Below are 16,829 nucleotides of genomic sequence, written 5' to 3' on the forward strand. Positions count from 1 at the left end.
CCATGGGCTGATCCCACAGTGTGGGCAGCAGGGGAGGGGGGAATTCTGCCCCTCTGCCCCTGTCCCCAGCACAGGACCCGCTGGACTGAGGCCACAGGAGGCCACCAAGTTGATTAGAGGAATGGAGCAGCTCTCCCATGAGGAAAGGCTAGAGAGAGTTGGGATTGTTCAGCCTGGAAAAGAGAAGATTCCAGGGTGACCTTACTGTGGCCTTCCAGTGCCTGAAGGGGCTCCATGAGAGTGGGAGAGGGACTTTGACAAGGACACGGAGTGACAGGACAAGGGAGAATGGCTTCAAACAGAAAGAGAGTAGGTTTAAATTGGATATTAGGATGAAATTCTTCCCTGGGAGGGTGTGGAGGCCCTGGCACAGGTTGCCCAGAGAAGCTGTGGCTGCCCCATCCCTGGAAGTGTCCAAGGCCAGGTTGGACAGGGCTTGGAGCAGCCTGGGCTAGTGGAAGTGTCCCTGCCTATGGCAGGGGGTTGGACTGGATGATCATTAAGGTCCCTTCCAACCCAGGCCACTCTGGGATTCTACAGTCACACATCCCTGTGCAGCAGTCAGGCAGGTGGGTGCCCCACCTCTCACCTGTACACCCACGAGTGGCCAAGAGGCACTGTTTGCCCTGCACCAGGGGTCTGTAATTCTGGTAAGAGGGGCCCTACACCAGGAAAAGCGTGGTGTCCATGTGCCTCCCCACCCCACACTGCCTCCCCAGGCACCTTGGTGAGCCAGGTGCCTGGATTAGCCTGTAGACAAAAGCACTGCCTTCGCATGCAAGAGATGTCAGGATGGAGAAGCATCAGGGGTGGTGAGCAGGCTCCTGGTCCTGCCCACCGTAGTGGGGGGAGGCTCTGGAGCCAGCTTGGCAGGCAGGCACATGGACAGCACTCCTGCTGGAGACCAGTGGGGCTCTTCAGCCATGGGGTGGGATGCACGGGGGTGGGATGGGGCTGCAGAGACCAGTGGGGCTCTTCAGCCATGGGGTGGGATGCACGGGGGTGGGATGGGGCTGCAGCAGGTGTGCTCTGGGAGTGCCCAGAGGCACAGAGCAACCCAAGCTGCAGTGCTGGGGTCTGCACCGAGGTGGGTCCTTGAAGCATTTCCAGTGCTGCGTCTGGGAGTGCATCAGTTGTTAAAGGCAGTGTGAGCATTTGGCAGGATTTCAGCCCAAAACTTCAAGCCAGTCTCAGTTTGCAGGGTGACAATTTGCTGGCAGGAAGCAGACCGGTCCCTTAGCACTCTGCAGGTGTGTGTGGTGGGGGGACAAGCCCCAGCACTCCGGGGATATCCCTGGCAGCTCCTGCCTGGCGAGCAGAGCCTCCCAGCCAGCAGCAGGTCTGCTCCTGCCAGGGGCTCTGCCGGGGGCTTCGCCAGCAAGGGCTTTATTCCATCCTTTCCCCGGTCCATTCACCATGCCTCCTGCCTCCTCCCCCTCTCCCCGTCCCCTCCCACCCTGCCTGCTGGATCCCCAGCAGTCTCTTGACACCTTGGGGGAAGGCTGGGAGGTGTAACCATCGCCAGCGAGCGAGCGAGGGAGAGCAGGAGAGGAGGGAGAAGGAAGCCAATAACAGGGAGGTCTAGGAAGGTGGTGGAGGGGGAGGGACGGGGCCACTCCTCCATCGGTGGGACTGCAGATTATTTTGCATGGATTGTTGAAGAGAAAAGGGAGCTGCATTTGTGAAGGGACCAAAAATTAAACAGCTCATTGCTCGGGTAAGTGCCAGTGCGAGCTCCCCTGCTCTCATTGTCGTGCCGTACATCGATCCCCCCTCCTATTTTGCTTAGTTCTGTAGGGTTTGATTCTTATTAGGATTATTTGATGCATCAGCTGTATGCTTCAGTTGCTGGAGACTGAACCTCCCCATACATGTGTGTGTGTGTGTGTGTGTGTGTGTGTGAAGATGCCCATTCCCTGGATATACGTTGACACATTTTTCCAGCCCTCAGTGTGGTGTCTCGTTTGCAATGTTACCCTAAAGCGTGCTGTACACACACACACACACACACAAATGGTGTTTGCTGCCCCTGCCTTAAAAATCCACTCATCCACGCAGTTATTGAAGCTGAAAATTTAAAGGGGGGTGGGGAAGGCTCTTAAATCACAGTCCTCATTGGTAGGGGGGCTACTTCTCTTTATCCTGAGCCTGACACGGTCAGTATTATGTTTTATAACAAAGCTACATTTAAGGATCAATTCGGCAGTGGTTATTGCATCCAAATTACATGGTTGTCATGGAGATGGTACAGAGAAGCTGAAGTGATATGACTGCATCTGGACTGGAGTGGGGCTTCGCCGCCGAGTGAGATCCTGCCTTTGCCTCCTGTGTCTTTTTGTCTCTGCTGGGTTACAATTTCTTATAATCTTGAATGAAGCGGTACCGTATTAGGGGATTTAGAGGTCGAGCTGCTGGGAAGGGGGTGTGTTGCCCCTGCTCAGCACTGTGTTATTATCGTAATTGTTCCATTAGCATCCGCGTCTCCCTGAATTCCTTCCACGAGTCTGGGGAGGAGGAAGGCGTGAGAAGGACAGATAGTTTTCCGAGCACAGCTAAGGCTGGGAGTACTTTCCAAAAAGGTACCTGCCATGCCCACACCTCCCTGCCGGCTCCCACACCTTGGGGGACAAAAGGGAAAGGATGCTCTGGTTTTAGCCATGTTTATCTTCCATTTTGCTGCCTCAACTTTGTGGATCCAAGGAGCCACTCACCTGCTCGTCACTGTGTCAGGGGAATGGCATTTCTTTTTTTTTTTTTTTTTTATCATATTTGTTTGCTTTGCAACTGGTAATATGGATGTGTTGGCAGTTGGGAAAGAAAATCCATAATTTATGAGAATGAAATTTTTCCTGCCTAAGGCTAGCTGGAATACAAAGAGTATATCTGTGGGAAGGGCATGTTATATGTTACAGATGTGTATTTCTCCAGCAACTGGGAGTAAATCTCACTATTGTGCTCATCTTCATTATTTTGGGTGTTAGGCTGGCTTTAGTCAATATTTAATCTAAGCTCATTGTGTGCTCACACAATAAACGTGCAATTTGGAGCCTAACTTTACATCTCTAAAATGCTTTGGGAATGCATGTGGCATTGTCTCCATAAATGCAATTTCACCCTTTTCTGTGAGACCAAGCCTATTGTGGGGATGTAAATATAGTAAAAGGCACTGGTGGAAGCAAGCCCATCAGAACGGCAGTGTTTCTCTAATTGTATCACTAAACATAAGACAGAATTAATTACTAGGATAAACAGAGCTTTGTAGCTGTTGGATCAGGATAATATTTGCATGGAGTTCCAGGCCTGCATTATAGTAGCTGGTATTATGGCTTAAATTCCCCCCATGCCAGTAGATAATGTCTTTTAGCCAGGAGTGAAGCATATTATCATTAGATATTTTTGCATTAAAAATATGTTAAATCCCCATGTCCTTGTCAAATTGTCCATTGCAAATGCTCCAAAGTGTGTGATTCAGCTAGGATTTTCCTTAACGTGATTTTTTCCTGTACAAGTCCAGGCAAACAATGGATAAAGTCTGAAAGTGGGCGGCCGAGCCCAGAGGGGAAGTCAGAGAGATGGCTGATTCACAAAATGGATGGTCCTCGTTCTGTGTCCTTTCCCCCCCTAAAAGTTAGGCACAAGTGGAGTTGAAGTAGGTGGTTTTCCCTGGAGGCACCCTTGCATCTGTGAGCCTGGAAGCCGAGTAGTTCCGAATTAATACCGAGTTTCCTCCTGTCTCAGTGTGTTCTTCAGCCCACCCCAGGACGTGGCTGGATTATTCTCTGGGGAAACTGAGGCTTGGGGTGGCCAAGTGGCTTTGCCAAGGTGACAGCAGCAGTGTTGGGCAGGGGATGCAGGAGCTCTGCCAGGACGCCCCTGCCTGTGCCCCCCGGGGCTGTTCAGTGCCTGGATGGTGCTGTCCTGCTTGCAGGGCCGGTGGGGAGCTGAGGATGGGAAGCAGTAACACCGGTTTGTGGTGACTGGGTGGATGGGGTGAGGGTGTGCTTTGCTGAGGCCACTCACGAGAGCTTCACAGCACGTGGCAAGAGAGAGCCAGGCAGTTTTAGACCAGTTCCTGAGGTGCCCAAGATGAGGGCATGCTTTTCTGACCCCAGGGTGACTGAAATGAAGCCCCTTTGGTGCCCTCATCACGTGGCCCATCATGTGGCTCTTCACACAGAGTTGGACTCTTGGCAGGAGGTACCTGCCTCATTTCTCCTCATGGCTGCACCCAGCTCTGAGTGTGAGGCCTTCACAGGTGTCTTGGCTTTCTGCTCACCCCCCGGGTGCTGCTCACCTCTCATCTCCCTGCTGTAATATCCTGTATTGCTCTTCTGGGCTTCAGCTTACAGTACCATCCCTTCTCTCCATCCCATCACCCAACACCTTTTCGTCCCCTTCCTCCACGGATTTTCCCATCAGTGAAGATCCCTCCATCCGGCATTGCCACAAGCTTCTGTGCCATGGTTTGTGCCAGGGACACACAGCCCTGGGTAAATCAGGCCACCATGTCAAAGGGACTGAAGTGCAAAGTCTCCTTTGAAGTCTGGAGGTGTCCCGTGTGGTGTCCGTGGTTCTGCCCAAAGCTGGAGCTGTCACTTGTTGCCAGAAGGAGATGGAATCCCCTGATCAGCTCAGGCATCTGTGTGTGGCCCTGTTGACTTGCACAGGTTGGTGGTGTTGCCAGGAGGATGTTCCCTGGGCTGGGAGGGAGCTGTGGCTACTGCCAGGGAAGTGCTGATTCCTGCTGATGGAAAAGCTTGCTTGGAGGTTGTGTGTGAGCAGCCCCTGGAGCGGGTGATCTGCTGATGTAAGTGGCCACATCTCCTGCAGTTGCTGCTGCTCTGCTACCTCACAGCCTCTGCTGTGGACACACCTCTTTTTACCAGATTTGCTGGGGATGGAAACATCCTCCTTGCCCTTTCAGCAGGGATGTGCTGGGACAGGGTCCATGGCAGGCTCAGTGCACTGAGCCTCAGTGGTAAGATGGACCCATATTAATGGTGCAGTGGTGTTTTCTGCACAGGAGGCTCATGGCACTTCTCTGTGGTGGTTATGGTGCAGGAATTGTAGATGAGAAGGGTGGGATCAGTTCTGCCTCCCTCCCTCATTTCCTGTGACCCAGGGGAGGTGACTGGCAGGGTGGGCTCATGGGGGAGAGGTGCCTGTCCAAGTTGGGCAGTAACCACTTCACCCTTCGTCCTTACTGCTGTCCCTTTGTCTTCCTGCAGGAGCTCCAGGAGATGAGTGGCTTAGATGTTCAGGGAGGCCCTTCCCTGCAGCCCATAACTTGCCCTTCCTGACCCTGGGCAGCTCCTAGCTCTGCTCAAGGCCCAGGTAGGGACACTAGTGATTCCTCCTTTAGAGACAACGCTGTTCCCATCACTGGATCAGTCCCAGTTCTCCCTCACTTGCACCAGGCAGGGCCAGAAAACATAAGAGCCACAGGAAGCCTGAGCAGAGGTGGTGCAGCTGAGCCTGAGCCCCTTCTTGTGTTCTCCATGCTTTTTCTGGGCTGCAAGCTTCAGCCTGGCACAGGGTTTGTCACCCACCTCTTCACTGCTTTTATGTCCTCCACTCCTTCCTCTTCCTCCTCTCATCAGCTCACATACTCCCCTCAGGGTTTCTCAGCTCTGTGGTTTTTCAGTCAGTCTTGAAGGGCCTGACTGGTGGCTGTGGAGGAGACAGGGCTGGCAGGTTGTTTGAAGGACCAGTGTCCCCCCATGTCGAGCACAGGAGTCATGCTCACACTGGGTCCCAGAGGAAGAGCCCACACCTGAAGGGATCCTCCCAGAGCTGCTCTGAGGGGTCCCATGTGAGCTGGTCAGGCTGTCACCTCTGTGGTACCACCAGCCTTGCTTCATCTCCTCCTCCATCCTCTTGTTCCCTGAGGCAGCCTGGATGGCTCCCAGCAAAGGTGGTGTTGGTGGGATGCCCTGACATTGCCAGCTGCCTTGAGACACCTCATCGGGGCAGGGAAGGGGCAAGGTTTCCTGTCAAGCAGGACGAGCACAGGATTCATCTGAGGAGTTTCTGCCTTCCTCTACATCATGGGACATGTTCTGGTCCAAGGATCATCTCCCAAAGCCCACTGTGGCAAAGCAGAGGTCCACTGGTTTTGTATCTCCTGCTGCCCAGCTCAGACACCTCCACGTCACGGAGACCCCCAGTGTCTCCTGCAGCTTTCAGTGTGATGTGAGTGTGGCAGGGAGAGCACTGGGGACAGGATCCCTCTGTGATCTTCTGGATGAAGTGTTTTGTGGACTGGGGGGCTCACAGCTGGATTTGGTGTCTTGTGCAGTCACTGCCCATCCCGTGTCCCCCTGCGGGCCCTGCAGCTGAGCCCCTCATCTCTCTGTGGCCTTTCTGTGGCTCTGTGATGGAGAACTGAATTCCCCCTCAACAGAAAAACCCGCAGCTCTGCACTAGGGGAGCAAATCCCAGTGATGTCCCCTTTTTGGGGGTTGGAAGCATGAGCTCTCCTGATCAGCATTGAGCAGGAAGACCTACCTCAGACCCAGGTGACTGCTACACTTACAGTTCACTGACTGAACTGGAAAGCCCAGGGAAAACGATGTGAGCTCAGCTTCTCCTCCCCCATGTGCAGTTGTCTCTGTATTATTTTCTTGATATGAAAAAACAAATGTGACCCAAATATCTTCTTCTTTTAAATCCTTAAAAAATTGTAAGATTGCAGGGAAATGCTGTAATACCAAACTAAATTGAAGGGTGGCATTTTTTTTGTTTTCTGTATTTGTTTACCTGCTCCAAAGTCCAAGCATAAAGCTCAGTTCTTGCAACTTTTTAATTAATTAATTAATTAATTAATTTATTTATTTATTTATTTATTTATTTTACAGTTTGGGTATTTTTTTCAAAATCCACCTCTTCAGTGGTTGCAGCACAAATGCATCACAACTCTGGGTAAGGTTTAGCTGACCTGTAATCACAATTTTTGGCCAATGAACAATTTTTCCAAAAAATTTCCCACAGTTCTGGGCAAGATCCTCACAGAGGTGGAGAGGGAGTTCCCTGTGGTACCTTCCCACCTCCTTCCAGCACCTGATCCAGACCTGGATGGTCCACTTACAGGGATCTCTGCCCACTCTGTGCACGGCCACTTGGTGTTGGCTGGTGCTGGACACAGGGTGGTCCTGGTGTAGTAGAAGGTGTCCCAACCCCATGGCAGGGGGTTGGAACTAGATGATTTTTAACCTTCCAACCCAAACCATTCCAAGATTCTGTGGCACCTTCTCCAGTTCACCCTCAGCCTCTCCCCATTGCACGTCCTGGCAGCTCAAGGAGCATTTGGACAACTCTCAGGCACAGGGTGGGATTGTTGGGGTGTCCTGTGCAGGGCCAGGAGTTGGATTCAATGATCCTTGTGTGTCCCTTCCAGCTCAGGATATTCCATGAAGGATGGATTTTGCAGACTTGAGTCCTGCCCTCAGAGTGGCACAAGGCACTGTTCCCAAGGCTGAGCTTACCTTCTATGGGCTCTGCTCCTGGCGTGTTCTGCACATTTCTCCTCAGATGGGCACTGGTACCCAGCCAGTGGGAGTGGGTGGAGGTGGACTGGGCCCCTGGTATTTTGGGCACTTCTTAGGAACAAAAGCAACCAGGATATGGATGCAGCCTGCCCAAGCAGGACACAGGCATGGGGAGAACAGAAAGGATCTCTGTCCAGAAGGGGATACACCATGCAGGGGGAATCTGCTAAATTAAAAATATATATTTGTCTTTGCTGGTACAACAGAAGCTATGGGAGCAGGCAAGAGGAAAGCGAGGAAGCTTTATTTAATTAGATTATGAGGCCCCAAAGGCTTCAGACTCATAAAAAAAATGAATTGATTTTTGTAATTGAGGATGGGGTTTCTGCCAAGTGCTGCTTTAATGAGTATTTAGGTTTTGCCTCCTAAGTTAGCAGCACCAGGCAAGGGCAGCTATTGAGCCACTCCTCACCAGAGTCCTGAGCTTGGAAACAGGAGCTGACTGTCTGCAGCTGGGAGTGTTAACCTGCCTTTCGAGGAAAGGACATCCTTTCAAGGCTGTTTGTCCAGGTCTCTTCATGTTGTCTCAAAATTAAAGCTCCCTCTCTTCCCCAGGTCCCAGGAGGCAGCTTTCTCCATTGCCTGGAAACTGAGGCAGCAAAAAATCATGGGGTTGTTTTCCCTCCCAGAAGTAGAGAGAATTAATTTGCTGCAGCAGCTGAGGCAGTTTCCTTTGGTGGCTCCTTCCTAGGGGGTGGTGGGACAAGTGCATGGCACTGCTGGCCCATGGTCTGATGGTGACTTTTGCCACCTTTGAGATGGGCTGGGGTGGGCTCTTGGGGTGGGTTGAGGGTCCCAAGCCTGAAGGCTCGACTCAGTCTGCAGTGTCCTTTCCTCTCCATCCCTGCCCCTGCCCAGGGGTGTGTTGGTGGGGCTGGGGGTGGTGGGGCTCTGGTCACCTGCACAGGAGCTGTTGCTATGGAGAGACTCCTTCTGCAGCCCCCCTGTGTCTTGGTGACCTTCTTCTCTGCTTATTCCCACCCTGAGAAATGAACCTCGCAAGGTGCTGAAAACCTTTGCTAATCATTTATTAGCCCTTTATTTACAAATGTGCTTTGTAATAAAGCCTGACCTTTTCCTTTGCATCTCTCCTCCTCTCTGTTGAGTGGTCCTGGCTGTTGGCTGTTCCTCACAGGCAGCTGCCAGCCCCCAGAGCAGCATCCATGGAGCTCATCCTGTACCACCTCTGCCTGGGATGGTGCCTGTGTGCTGCTCCTGCAGGTGATCCCCAGAGCCCACACTGTGCTCAGCACCTGAGCTCCCTGAGACCTGCCTCTGGCTCAGCACCTCATAGTGGGAGCCCAGGACACCAGGATGGGCATTGTCCTTCACCCCAAACCATAAGACTGGAAAGAGCAAGAGATTTTTATCCCTGGCTTTTGGACCTGCCTCCTTTAGCCAATACAGGCTTCCTCTAAAGTCTTTTTAGTTTTGCATGCAAGAATGGGGAGAGCTGGGTGTTCAGGGGTGGCTTCAGGAAGCCTGGATTTCCTGTGTGTCCACAGTGTGAGAGCTGGGATAATGTCAAGAGGAGCTGACTCCACAGTGCCTGGTGGGAGTGTTGGCCCAGCAGTGCCTGGGGACCAGGAGCAGAGAAACAACCCCAGGTGAAACTCAGGAGGTTTGGATGTGCAGGATCACAGCAAGACCACAGCGTGATAGCAACACTTAAAATGCAGATGTGTTACTATTAGTGCCATCGGACCAAAGGAGAAGGGCACAAAATTACAGCAGCTCCTGGCAGATGTAGGGGATGATCCTGTAGCAGAAGCCTGTGCTTTAGTGAGCTGGGTGTTTTCTGTAAGCACAATCAGAAGGGAAGGGGGGGTCCTCTGCTCTCCAGATAAGAGCAAACTGCAAGGAGTGCACCCTGGGGACACTGTCCCTTTAATTTTGCACGCTGTAAAAATCAGAGATGCCCAGTCCCAGACAGTCAATGTGCAGTTTGCACTCTTGTCTGGGGCCGTGTCTCCCGCAGCAGTCCCGGCTGCCACTCCTCGTGTGGCACTATGTCATTGGGTCAGCGCTGAACCAGGCTGAGCAGCATTCAGCTCCTGAACCCGTATTTCATCTTTACAGCACACTTCATTCTGGCAGGCCCCTCTGGCCTCTCTGTGCATCACTGAAGCCTCAGTCCAGAATGTAATTCATCAGTTCCTGAAGTCATTGTCTGATGCCCAAATGTAATGATGTCTAAGGAGCAGGAGAAAAGCCCTGAGAACACCTGAAAAAAGAGGCAAAATTACCTACTGCAGCCTGGTGTACCCTTGTCACAAGATCTAGTGCAGGGCATCTTGCACACTGGGAGGTTGGGAGAGCCCTGTGGCCCCAGAGCAGGTGTAGTTAAACAGTGCACTGTCCTGATGCAATTACATCAGCCTGATGGTGCTTTTTGCTCTTCTTATAGTTCCCCTGAGGAGAAGCAGCATCCTTGTCTCTATAAAGCACCTTTACATCAGTTTAGGAGTGTGTCTGTTAGAGGCTGACTCCTTTGTGAGGGAAATCCCACTCCTACTGCCTTGGTTATCCAGCACGTCCATTAAGGGCAGACCAAACCTCTGCACAGGAGCTGTGAAATGGCTCCACCAGGGTTTCAGTTGCACTTTCTGGGCAACTTGCTCAGTTTTCAAACCGAGTCAGCTTCAGCATTTCATGGTGCTCAGAGCCATCCGTGCTTGGGGAAGGCAGTTCAGGTCCCAGAGCAGACCCCCCAAGGGTGGTCAGCAGTGCTGGGCAGGAGAGCCGTGTGCTCCTCGTGGGTGTCTGCACCAGAAACATCAGCAGCTGGGGCTGCTGTCCCAGGCTGGGGGGTCCAGTCAGAGAGCAGCAGAGAGTACTCTTCTGGTTGTAACACAGACTTCTAATGCAGATCAGATGCAGCCTTTCTGCTGACTGAACCCTGGGGGCTGAGCTCAGCTGGAGATGTCTACATTTGAGCGAGCTGAGTCCCACTCAAAGTGCTTTTCCGTGTATTCAAGCAAGTTCTGGTATATCCAAGTTCTGACTAGCATCTCCCGTTAAAGATAATGAGAACTTGCCACATCCTAACGGAGCAGTGAAATCCTGCTTTTCTTTTAGTGGTTCCATCCCGGTCTGTGAGTTCTGAGAATAAATATGCAATTATATTTTCAGCCATTTCATTGAGTCTCTGCACCCTGCAGACTGCAGGCTGGGAGACTGAGAGAGACAACACAGTATTACACAGGTGTGATGGACACACCTAAAACGTAGGTGTGCCCAAGGTCTTTTTTTTCTTGAGTGAAAGGTGGTGGAGAAAGGAGGGGGAGTGGTCGTGCTATCTGCAAAACATGCACCCTTGGGAACAGAATGAGTGTGACTCCTCCAGCAGGGAAGAATGATGAACTGTTGGTGCCTCCTTGGTGTTCTAGAGCCAACAGGCAGTTTTCAGAAGTTCAGTGACCATCTGTTTTGCCTCTGGAAGAGGAAGATCGACTTGGCCCCCACTTCCTTTATAGGGAATGTTTTGACAGGGAAGGTGGAATTTTTGGGCTAAACCACAGAAAAAAATGGCCTGCTGTAGAATTAGTGAGCTTATAGGTGGAGTATTCACTAGGAAAAGGTCTGATGCTCAGACTGACTGATGCTCACATCCCAGTCTGAGAGGACGTGATTTTCCTGCAGCATTGTCCCGTCTGCTCCCCTGTCGTTGCTTCCTTTCTGCAGTTTGCCTTTTGCCTCCTGAATGTCTTAATTTGGTCTCGATGACGTCTTAAAGTCCCTTCATATTAGATCTCATTCTCCCAGACTGCTCCTTGCAGGTCCTCTGGGCACACAGCTTTATGCCCAAGTGGAGCTGCTGACTTCAGTGGAATTGCCATGTTTCGTGCCCTGACACCCTGCAATGTTAGGCAGGGAAGCTCCAGCCTTGTTGGCTGTCAGCAAATCTTGGCTGAGTCTGTGTTTTCAATCCAAATAAGTGCATCTCAGTCTGATTTGGGTGAGGGAAGCTGTTCTTCCTTTCCTTCTCCGAGACGAAAATAGAACATCCCCGCTGGTGTGACAGTTACCCAGCTGTTTGCTCATGGATGATTCTCCTGCCTTGGGTCCAAAGTGGACACTGGTTGAAGCCATGTTAGGCTTTGCTTGCTGAAACCAATTGGAGGGCTTAGTCCTACCTGGACAACCAGCCACTTCTGGATTTGATGCCTTCTGGGCATGAACAGCTTCAGCAGTCACAGTCCCTGCTACCCAGTCATGGGTGCCTTGTTCCAATGCTCCTGGTCTGGAGCCCTGCTGGAAAGGCAAGGCTGACATGGTGGCACTCAGTAGCAGCCAAGATTCTTGAACCAGTTGTCTGTCTACACAGGGTTCTCAAGGACGTGGGGACCATTGTAGGGCCTGGAGAGTGCAGGGCTGTGCTGGCAAGCAGAAAAGGTGTTTGACTGATAGAGCAGGGAGAGCCCTTTGGAGACCAAAGGTGGTGTTGGGTCCAAGGTGGTGTTGGGTCGTGGGTTTGACTCGATGATCTCAGAGGTCTTTTCCAACCTAGTTGATTCTGTGACTCTGTGACCAGGGCTGAGTCCCTGCTGGGCAAAACAAGGACCATTCCTGTCTGCCAAGGGAGCCTAATCCCCTTCTTCATAGAGAAGAGGCTGAAGTTACTCCTTTTTCTCTGGAGATGGTGCAGGGTGGAAATGCAGAACTTTTGAGGTGTGTGTAGGTGTGTATGATGACATCCACAATGCTTGCTGTTCTCTTTCTCAAAGGAGGATCCTCTCCATCATCCTCCAGCTTCCAGAGTGGCTGTAATAGTCCCATTCACTCTAATGCCATCAGGTTGCTCCAGGTGGTTCCCTGTGGGTGAAGGAGTGCTGTGTGGAGAGAAGGGAGATTTCACACACTAATTGACAAGTGTGGAGTTATCTGGTGTTGCAGGCTGCTGTGTATCAGCTTTGGACACCACCAGCTGGCTCCAAAACAGCTGTCTCTGATGACAGCACCCACAAAAGTCTGTTTGCTGTCTTCCCACTCTCCTGGCAGGTTGGGGAGATCCTCAGGAAGACCTTGCTCCCTTCAGTGCTCTCTGTGTCACACTGAGCACCCAGGGAGCCCAGAGCCAGTGCCCAGCCATCTCTGCACATTCTGGGCATCTGGTGCTGCTGGTCCCTGTGTCCCTTGGGCTGGAGTCCATCTGTCTGCAAACAGCCTGTCTACCTACTTCTGTGGACAGAGCATCTCCATAAAAGTCTGGTGCCTTACTAGTCCTCATCTCTGAGGTTTATTGATAAGTTGGCACGTGAAGGGAAGTTCACCTCCTTTCCAAAACTCCATTTCCTTCTGCAGTGCTGGTCTCCATCACCCTGGATGTTTCTCCCAGTGAGCAAACAGGATGAACTCACCTGCTGCCTCCTGAAATCTTGCTGAGGCGTTGCACAGGTTTGGTGTAGACAGACAGCATGGCAGGAATTTCCTTTTCTGGGGTCTGAGTCAGCTGCCAGCCCTGTTTTATTATTTTGGGTACTGGGAGAATGTGGGGAGGGAGGATCAAAGCAAAGGGAGGCAAAAAGAAGGGAAGAAGGCTGTTTCCATTTATGGTTTATGAATGGCAGTTGCAGCTCTTGTGGATTTTTGTGGAAGGTAACCCTGGCTGTGGGGAAAGCTGGGTTTCAATGAATTCATTTACAAGGTTGCATGGAATTGAGTGGAAAGGCCCCATGAACAGCCTGGTTTTGTAAAAAAACTACAGACAACCAGGAAAGAAGCCAAGTTTACAGCCACCTGAACTATAAAGCTCCCTCTCAAGAGAAGGTGAGCACCAGAGCAGGTAGGTAGAGGTGAGGATGGAGCCAGCTCTGAGCTTAACCAAGAAAACCTGCTCTTCAGGGATAAGGTTTGCTTGGGAGAACCCTTTAAAAACTCCTGTCTTGAACAAGATGGACTGATCATGAGCTGTTTGTTCTGCACTAAGGCAGGGTTTGAGCCACCTGTTACCCAGACAGGCATCCTGCTCTCAAGCTCTCTCCTCTGAGCTGTGGGAGCTGCATGAAGATGGGGTGCCAGGGCACAGAAAGCCTCTGCCCCTTTTCCCCCCCTTTCCTCCCATGCCAGGGAAGGGATGATTGGGATCCTTTGGTATCCTTGTGACCTGCCTTTACAGCTGCAGGCTTTAGATCTGCACCACAGGCTCCTGCAGCAAACAACCACCTTGGACAGATCCACTTCGTGGGGAGCATCATCCTGGAGAGGCAGGAACGACAGCCCTATTGGGAGCTGCCCTTCTCCTCCTTCCCCCAGGATGCAGTAAAAACTTGCCCTCCTTTGCTGTGCCCTCTCTGGGGGCTCCTGGTTGTCTCTGAACCACAGGAGGATTCCTGTGAATTGCAGTGGGTTTCTGCAGGTGTAATCCTTGGGGAGCCCTGCAAGGTCTCCAAGGGGGTCATGGTTTCCTTCTGCAGGAGTGAGGATCTGAGGGTCAGACAGACCCCACTGATTGCTGTAGGATCTTTGCCTCCCTGTAGTCAAACCAGGAAGCCCCGAATGGTGTTTAAAGGAGCCTGTTCCAGGGGGATTACAGACACAACACACTGCCTAGAACACAGGAGTGTTCAGGTCTGTGTTCATCAGCCTCCTGGGCCTTCCACCTCAAGCTCACACTTCTCCTGGGACACATAAGCTCACTGTCCCTGTGTTTGGCCATTTTTTGTGGAGGCTTAAGCAACTCCTACCACCTCACCAAGATGGAAAGTGAGGGTGCAGTCACAGAGTCACAGAACAGCAGGGTGGGTCAGGTTGGAAGGGACCACAGTGGGTCGTCTGGTCCAACCTCCTGCCCCAGCAGGGCCATCCCAGAGCACATGGCACAGGATTGTGTCCAGATGGTTCTGGAATATCCCCAGTGAGGAGACTCCACACCCTGTCTGGGCAATCTGTTCAGGGCTCAGTCACCCAAACAGGAAAGTTCTTCCTCCTGTCCAGCTGGAAATTCCTGGGCATCAGTTCCTGCCCGTTCCTCTTGGGCCATTGCTGGGCCCCCCGAGCAGAGCCTGCTCCAGCCTCTGCCCCCTCCCTGCAGCCCCTGACACACCCTGGGGAGGGCCCCTCTCAGGCTCTGCTCTAGAGGCTGAACAGCCCCAGCTCCCTCAGCCTTTCCTGCTCCCAGAGATGCTCCATCCCTTCGGCATCTCTGCAGCCTGGGCTGGCCCTGCTCCAGGAGCTCCCTGTCCCTGCTGTCTCTCAGGAGCTCGGAACTGGACACAGTCCAGGCTTTCACCCCCACAGGCTTGAGACTGTGACCCTGTTTTGCCTGTGAAGGGAACAGTCAGGTTTCATGATGCACACCCAGGGCTAGAGGAAGGCTCAGTGCACCAAGTGCTGCGTAGCCAAGGTGTCAATATGAAGAAAGGAACATGCCAAAAATGCTAAATATGTTCTTTTATTTTCCCTGTTTGAGTAACTGCAGAAGAGTGCAAACAGCAAATCTGTTAAGGATTTTAAGACTCATTTTTATTGTTTTCTATAAGTAAGAAACTGCAGTTGTTTCCCCAAGATGAAGTTTAGCAGGAGTCGTTTAGATCTGAATGTGTCCTAATTGCTCTGGGGACTCTAATAAAAATTCAAAATAGGGAGCTATAGGATTTGGCTTCAAGAAAGAGGTATGTTCCATGCACAGTGATTTCTGATTACCCAAAGGCTCTTTTTTTAGCATGTGGCTGGTTTATTTTAGTCTGTGGGATATGTTTTATCCATGGCCTCTTTTCCACGTTGGAAGTGAAGGATGCAGTTTAAACTGTCAGGGAACCACTGGGACAGCATATTGTCCATGAGCAGGGGCCATCAGTCCCCCCAGGGCTCTGCAAAGCGTGACTCTGGCATCAGTGAGTGCTCGTATGTCCTTGTCGAGCCATGTTTTCTCCCAGCCCAGGTGAGTGCTGGCATGTGGGCATCACCCAGGCAGGAGAACCAGCACCTTGGCTCTGGCACAGGCAGGATGGCCCTGGTGGCTCCCACAGCGCTGCACTGGGTCCTGCCAACCCCACGTCCCTCCCAGATGGCAAGGTTTGGGGATGTGGGTTGGAGTGGAGTACACAGACCTCCCCCCATGGTGGCTGTCCAGCCTCTTCATGTCTGGAGCACCTCTCTCACTCCCTCCAGCCTCAGATCCCGGGTGAGGAGCGCTGCTGCTCTGCCAGGCTTCCAGGAGCCAGAGAGCTACAGGCCTGAATGCTCTGCCTTGTTTCAGAAAGGCTGGGGCAAAGCAGGGAACTGAAAGATGGAGTGGCTTTCTCAAGTTACAAGCCAAGACTGTAACCAGAAGTGCCAGGATTCCTCTCAGAGTACCCCAGGCTGGTGGAGCCCGTCTGTATCTTCAGAGGGAAGGGCATCTCCATGGACACTGGAAGGAGGAACAGCCCCACCTGAACCTCTGAGCAGTCTCACACATCAGCTCTCAGCTCTTAGACAGGATGGGCAATGTAGCCAGAGCTGATCTCCAGTAGATGCTGGAGGATCTCTTCTGGTGTGTCCAGCATCCTCTTGTGGGTCCAGCAGGTGCTGGGAGCACAGGGAAGGGTAGTGTCAAAAGTAACGTGGTCAGAGGAACAGTAAGGGGAGAACAGAGGCTGTCCTTCAAGCTCTTCCCACTTGTCTTTATCCTGCCTTGGAGTAGCACCTCGGAGATAATCAGTGAGTGGCTGAAGGCCCAGCCCAGCCCTCAGAGCCTGCTCTGCAGCAGAAATGTTGCAGGTGAGTTGGAGTTTGGTGTCATGAGGGAGGGACTCCTGTACAGATGTACAGAGCAGTTTGGTGGTGGGTAAATCTTTGCTGTGCCCACATCTTGAGTTCACTATGCGGCCCTGCTTTTCCTCTCTCCAGACTGTAAGAGTGGTAATAGTAATAGAGTTAGAGAAAATCCAAAAAGGGTTGTCAAAATAGTCAAGAGGGTGGAGAAGCTGTTGCTGTCTTCTGAGAACAGGCTAAGAAGGCAGGGACTAGAATCTGGAGAGAAGCTGAGAGATGATATGATGGAGGTCTTCAAAATCATATAAAAGCGAGCCCATGGGAGAAATAAATGAGGATTTTCACAACGAGAATGGTAAAAGTTTTTTATTTTCAGCCGTGTCGAAAGGGCAGAGGTCAAAGCAGAGACACAAGAAGGAGTAAAGGTACTTCAAAAAGAAGAACCATGGCTGTGATCTCTCCATCTCTCTACAGGGTTGCCTTCTCAAAGAAACCTCGTGGTGTCCATGTGCACTCCCTCTGCCCGGGGTACTTACTGTGTGACATGTGTGTTTTATAAATTCATTGATGAGTCAGGTCATAAAA

General features: G+C 51.8%; 1 protein-coding gene across 2 annotated transcripts in view; it reads left to right on the plus strand.

Annotated features, from left to right (window-relative positions):
* Positions 1–1,510: 1,510 nt before the first annotated feature.
* Positions 1,511–16,829, plus strand: part of PSD2 (pleckstrin and Sec7 domain containing 2) — a 67,287-nt gene continuing 51,968 nt past the window's right edge. For both annotated transcript variants that reach the window (XM_017825677.1, XM_017825676.1), the window contains exon 1: positions 1,511–1,717. The gene's annotated coding sequence lies outside the window, so the exon portion shown is untranslated. The remainder of the gene's footprint in view (positions 1,718–16,829) is intronic.

This window comes from Lepidothrix coronata, unplaced genomic scaffold (assembly GCF_001604755.1).
Source record: "Lepidothrix coronata isolate B3197 unplaced genomic scaffold, Lepidothrix_coronata-1.0 Scaffold121, whole genome shotgun sequence".
Classification (NCBI taxonomy): domain Eukaryota; kingdom Metazoa; phylum Chordata; class Aves; order Passeriformes; family Pipridae; genus Lepidothrix; species Lepidothrix coronata.